The sequence below is a fragment of the Eublepharis macularius genome, chromosome 6, assembly GCF_028583425.1.
Source record: "Eublepharis macularius isolate TG4126 chromosome 6, MPM_Emac_v1.0, whole genome shotgun sequence".
Classification (NCBI taxonomy): domain Eukaryota; kingdom Metazoa; phylum Chordata; class Lepidosauria; order Squamata; family Eublepharidae; genus Eublepharis; species Eublepharis macularius.
In genome coordinates, this window is record NC_072795.1 from 84,117,208 (window position 1) to 84,123,641 (window position 6,434).

Consider the following 6,434-nt stretch of genomic DNA (forward strand, 5'->3'; position numbering starts at 1 on the left):
CCGCTCATGTCATTTTTGTTTCTCTCATGCTCAAAAAGATCTGGATAACTTCAGGTGAAATCAGTGGGGATTCTGATCATAAAAGAAGTACAGCAAAAGCTTTGTTATCTGGCTCTTGATTATCCAGACAACTCTACCTATATCTTCAGATGTGTGTGTGGGCTCTTCTCTCAGCGCTTCAGTCAGCAAGCTTGATGACTCTGGCTGCTGCCAGTTGTCATCCTTAGGTGACTCCCTCCTCCTCAGCCTTCCTTAAACTGTTGGACCCATCTCTGAAGGCCCCCCAGGCAGGTGGTCTGCTTGTTTACCTGCCATGTACAATGGCTCCGTGGTTCAAGGGGATGGGAGAGGATCCCTCCAGGCATGAGGGCTGTTGCTGAGGCATTTCCAATGGGATGGGGTTTGGTTTGTTACGGGGATATGAATTAGCGCACATTATACCTTAGTGATACACCTATATTTTAGTGAACTCTGAATGAATGTTCATGTAGTTTTTAACAGGTTGTATAACTACACAGATGTTCCTTTCGTCTTTGATAGCCAATTAAAAATAGTGGACAGTAGTAAATAAATGGTTCTCTAGTTGTTAAAATGGACCGGTGCTGATCTGCTCACTTAACTTTTCCTGTCACTTTCTAATTTATATAGCTGATCTTGCAGCTGGACATAGCATCACTTTTGGCTAGGTAGAATGTCATATGATTGAAAATACGAATAATCAGCTAAATCTAAAACCAATCATATTTTTATATTGATGTCATGTGTGAAATATCAGATAGCATATGTTAATTACTATAAAGGTTGCTAACCCAGATAGCAGATCAGAGTCTTGCTGAAAGAAATCTCATGAAGATCTAGGTGTGAAAATTATATTTGTCTGTGTGCTTATTGAAAATTCAATGCATTTCATAGCAAATCTGATTTTGAATCAATCTTAGATTTAATTGAGAGATGTTAGGAGACTTAATCCTTGTTGCTTGTATTTGTTGCATTCTTACAGGTTCTATCTTAATAATCCTTTATATTTTGATATCTTGCTCTATTAAAATGATTAGAGTTTATTTCAATAAAGAATAAACATTAAACTTTAAGAGAAGTCTTTTTATTGGTAGAGTAAAGCAAGGAGAACCCATATGAATTATTTGTACTAACTGACAGGCTGTCTAAAAAAGAATCTGTTTTTAGGTCTCAGGAGCTAAGGCCTTGGATCTGTTGAGAGTTGGAATATAAATCTTGACACTGGAGAGTTGGGAAGCCTTAATGAGATGCGGATGAGCATTCCATTACAAGTTGCTGTGGATTCTGTGAGTAGAGGGGAGAGGCAGAAAAATAAACTTGAGTATCTGGCACATATTATTAACTAGCAGGCCCCGTTCCCCTTAAGTGCCAGATAACAAAGGTTATACCCTAATAAATGAAGTTTTGAAAAACCTATCTCTGTATTCTCTCCATGATAAGAAAACCCTCACATCTGGCTGCAGCGCAGAAGAGGGAAAATCCACTCGTGCCTACAGGGAAGCTGACCAGCTGGTAACACTGTGGTTGTGATAGCCACCATCCCCATCCCCTTTCACTTCTGTAAAGAGGGGAAGAAAAGATTAGGTACATGTATGCGCTGCCCTCTTTTGGCCCCAGCAGGATAAGATCCTTAGCAGACTCAGGGCTGGCGTGCCCATTGAGGCCCTTGAGCACTAAGGCGCTGAGGGGGCGCTGGAGGGGGGACCGGGGGTGCACGCCATGGAGCTCAATTGCCCTGTGCTGCTGCGCCTGGCCAGGAGCTCTGTGCTGCTGCTGCCGCCGCTGGCAGCACACAGCTGCGGGCCAGGCGCGGCAGGCAGCCGAGGTAGCGTACGGAGCAACTGAGCTGGAGGGAGGATGCATGCATGCCACCCCAGCCACCTGCCACACCTGGCCTGCAGCTGCTGCACCCAGCCAGGAATGCATGCTGGCAGCGGCAGCGTGGGGCAGCTGAGTGGGCAGCCTCCCAGTCCTCCCGCTCAGTTGCTCTGTGCTCCCACCGCCGCTGCCACACAGCTGCGGGCCAGGCACAGCAGGCGGCCAGGGTGGCGTGGGGCAACTGAACGGGAGGGCTGGGAGGCCACCTGTGTGCCGCCCCTACCCCGCGTGATGATGTCACACGTAGTGATGTCATCATGCAGTCTGGGTGTGTGTGCGTGCAAAGCACATGCACACCAACACCCTTGAAACTGCCTCAGGCACCAGAAACGCTGGCCCCAGCCCTGAGCAGATTGGGACCAGTAAACCTGCAGGACCACCTTTCACCAAATGTACCCTGGAGAATGCTTAGATCAGCAGATAAACATATACTGATGGTCCCTGGCCACAGAGAGATTTGATGGGCCTTGACTAGGGCCAGGACTTTTTCGGTCATGTCTCCAACCTGGTGGAACTCTCTTGTCTGCAGATACTCGGGCCCACCAACATCTTGTATCATTTCAGTGAGCCTGTAAGACCAAAATGTTCTGCCAGGCATATGGCTGAGGCCGGTCTTGAATCCATCTAGTGAGCCTCCCTACCGATCTCCTGTCAGCAGGGAGGGAGGGCTGTATAGTCATCTCGGCTTCCCCACATGAATAATAATCTGATCAATGACAATTGTTCTTCCCTCTTCCCCCCGCCATGTTTTATTGGCAGGGGTGAATGGTATGGGCCACTATCTTAAGAACTGCGTTTTATTGTATCATATAAATTGTGGTCATGATGATATGGTTTTATTCTGGGTTTAAATGTATTTTATATCCTGTTGAAACCTGTCCTGAGCCCACTTGCAGGGAGGGTGGGCTAGAAATCGAACAAACAAACAAACAAACAAGATTAAGCCCCATCACTACTATTTTGTCCTAAGCATCCACTTGTCTATCACAGTAGCATTCTTGCCCAGCTGCTTGTGGATAAGATATTACGGTACTATCTGAGATAACACAAACTTGCCTCAGAGTTTAAATGAAATTGCAAACTCTAGATGTGCAGAAAAACATTTGATGAAAAGGTGCCCTATAATTTGCAAAATGCCAAATGCTCCATTTTAGAAGGAAATGTGAAAATTCTAAGCATGCCTAGCTGATGTAATTTTGGTTGGTCCAATAAGAGGGAGTGAGTTTATAATGCTGAGAGTCGGCTTTTATCGGTAGGATCTAGCAACAAAAGGTTCAAGAGGAACAGCGTGATAGCAACTATCAGGATGGGTTACTGATCAGCAAGGACTTATGCCTGAAAATAGCAAGGGGGGAACATTATCAGGATGTCAACCCAGATGATAAGCTGAAACTTGGTGCTGTGTGATTTAATGCCAGTCTGATTGGATGTAAGCAATACACAGTACAAATAGGAGAGGACACTTCAGGTCCTAAACATCCAAAAGGGGTGACATCCCTCCCATCATTAGATCATTGGGATCTAATAACTGTGCAGGCCTTTTGGAAAGCTTTGGAAAAGTACTCAAGGGCACTCTTGAGTCCTTTGGACATCTGAATGGTGGCACCTCCCCACACTAGCTTTATTAGCAAAGTAAGCTCACAGATACTTTTCCAATCCGAAGTGGTCTACATTTCTCATGTGTTTAAATCCTTCTTGCTTCTTGGAGATTAGGGCTTGGAAAAATGCCAAAAAAGCATGGCTGCCAAATAATGAACAATTTGAATAAAGTCTTTTTGTGACATTTTGAAGACCCATAATTAGTAAAACATCATTTTGGCACAAAGTCATAGAATCCCATCTCTGATCCCTTACTTGTGCTTCTATCTAGAGAGGAGAAACTTAACTACAAGCAGCACCACAGAGATTTTCTATCTGGTCAGGTGCACTAAATGAACTGAGGATGTGGACTGGACTGTGAGAGAGAGCCACTTTCTAGGAGTACCTCTACTATTTTTATTCTTCCCATCCTTGGAGGAGATGATGTTAGCAGTCAGACCCCCTCCACCTGCTGAGGAGCAGTTTATGGATATAAAAATCATAAAACCCCTTCCTCATATAGCATAAGTGCAAGACACTGCCTGGCCTGAAATATACCAGCCGGGTAAAAGGGCCTAGAAAAATATTTTCAAAAGGGAGTCAGAGCAGCTGGCTGACTAAACACCCCATCCTTACACCAGAGAGATGCATAATTTAGGACAGGGAGGCTCCCAGGAAACTCCTGACTAATCTCATCAATGCCCAGCCTTACTTCCCCTCCCCTACTTACCTGGATTAACCCTCCCAGAAGCACTGGAGTTCATTGAGGAGAAAGCATAACAGGAGATTGGTGTCTGCAGAAAGTTTTAAATGATTAAACCAATTTTTTCCAATGACTTCTGGGGACAATGCCCAGTTGTCAAATGATCTTTTCCCTGTCATCTTTTAGGAATCCTTGATCCTACAGCTAGATATAAGAAGGTTTTACATGCCTGATGCCTCAAATAAACCTGGCCAGATAAACAATGAAGTGTCTTGGACCATTGTATGAGGGCTCTTTGCAGATAGTCTGATGTTCATTACCTAAATGTAATTATATAGTAGCAAACTAATTGTTCTATTTGTCTACCCAAGGCTGCCTGGAAACAAAAAGTTCTGCAGTTCTAATTGGAAATAAAAATTAGAGATGACAGGCTGTTGTACTGGTCCAAAAGATAAATCCAAAAACAAATTCCATGTAATACCTTTTCATTGAGACCAACCAAAATAATAGTATGCCAGCTTTTGGATTCTTCAGAATTCTTCTTTATGTTGGATCTTAAAAACAGAGATAGGGAAAAATAAAGATATTTCAGACCATGATATTGAGGTCTCTTGTCTGCTCCTGCTGTTCAGTCAAGCCAACCTGATTCAACAATGTGCCAGAGCAGCACTGAGTAGAGTTTGTGTTTGTTTCAGGCACCTGTGACATTCTGGGAAGAAGGGGAAACTCTTTACTTAGTTCATCAAATAAAATTAATCTTCAGTATTATTAATATAAGGACCATCACATTTCCCCGTTGGTCTCAGCTTTTTAAGAGACTACTTTGTTTTGTCTGGTATTAAAGAGATATTTGATAAACCACAGGTTTTTATATCCATAATGGAGACTGTCATTGTTTTTACTGGCTAAGTCTGCATGACTCAACAACAGGAGAGCTCAAGTGGCCTGAAATCCCCCCTTCCTCCCCCATTTGTTTTTTTACTCATCCAGCTTGATGAAGGGTTCTGAAGAACTCAAAAGCTTGCAAATTGTTTTGTGTCATTTGGATTAGTCACAACACTTTTATCAAGTATTGCATTGTAAATGGGAAACCACTATTATTAGTTAAACGGATTGTAAAGTAGCTTGTCTGTTTTAGAGACAGAGCCAAATGTACCTTCTCACTAAACTGAAGGGAAAAACATGTTCTTTATGAAAATGCTGCAGCAGGGTTTCTGAGTCAGACCTTCATGGCTTCGTTCCCAAAAATCTGGGCTAGACAATATGGACTGCAGCAGGGATTTATGAACTTCTGCAATATAAGAACATAAACATTGCCTTGCTGGGTAAGACCAATGTTCTAATAATAGCGACCTGCCTCACAGACTGTTGTGAAATGAAGTACTGTAAAGAAGTTTGTATGTCACAGCAATGGTTTTTAAAAATGTGCATGTTTCCAAAATGTTCTTAGGGCTACAGCCGAAGTACCATGTCATCCAGCCTTATGACTTTGCACCTCTGAGTAGGTATAAGTGAGCATACAATCAAAATCACTTAGATGTAAACTACAAAGGGAGTAGGTAGCCATGAGCTCTGGCTCATGAAAGCTTACATTGGAATAAATTTTTTCATCCTTTGGTGTTACTGGACTGTTGCATTTGTGTAAATTAGTTATCCTGTCATGTCCTGTAACTACCTGACATATTTGCAGCCTGAAATATGTTCTCTCCCACCTTTCAATACTGATCAGGCAGGATCAATAGGGTAGCTATTATTCAAATACCTGATTTAAATCAGACACAATTAGTTATCTGTGCTACTTCCACCCACACCCAGCATCTAATTTAAACTAGTTGTTAGAATTTCTTTCTAGTTGTTAGAATTTCAAGAGTTGTATCCTGGATGGGCACTGTGCTGGCTTGCTAACTTTGCATTTATTTAAACGGGATCTTGATTTAAACGTGATGCTGGAGAGGCCAAAGATCTTACCCATATGTCTTTGCACACCATGAACTTTATTCAAGGCCTAATTTAAACATGGGGTTGACAAGGCAAACTAGCTTAGATGTGTTAGCCGTGTTAGTCTGTAGTAGCAAAAATAGAAGAGAGTCCAGTAGCACCTTTAAGACTAACCAACTTTACTGTAGCATAGGCTTTCAAGAATCACAGTTCTCTTCTTCCCATGCATCTGAAGAAGAGAACTGTGATTCTCGAAAGCTTATGCTACAGTAAAGTTGGTTAGTCTTAAAGGTGCTACTGGACTCTTTTCTATTTTAGG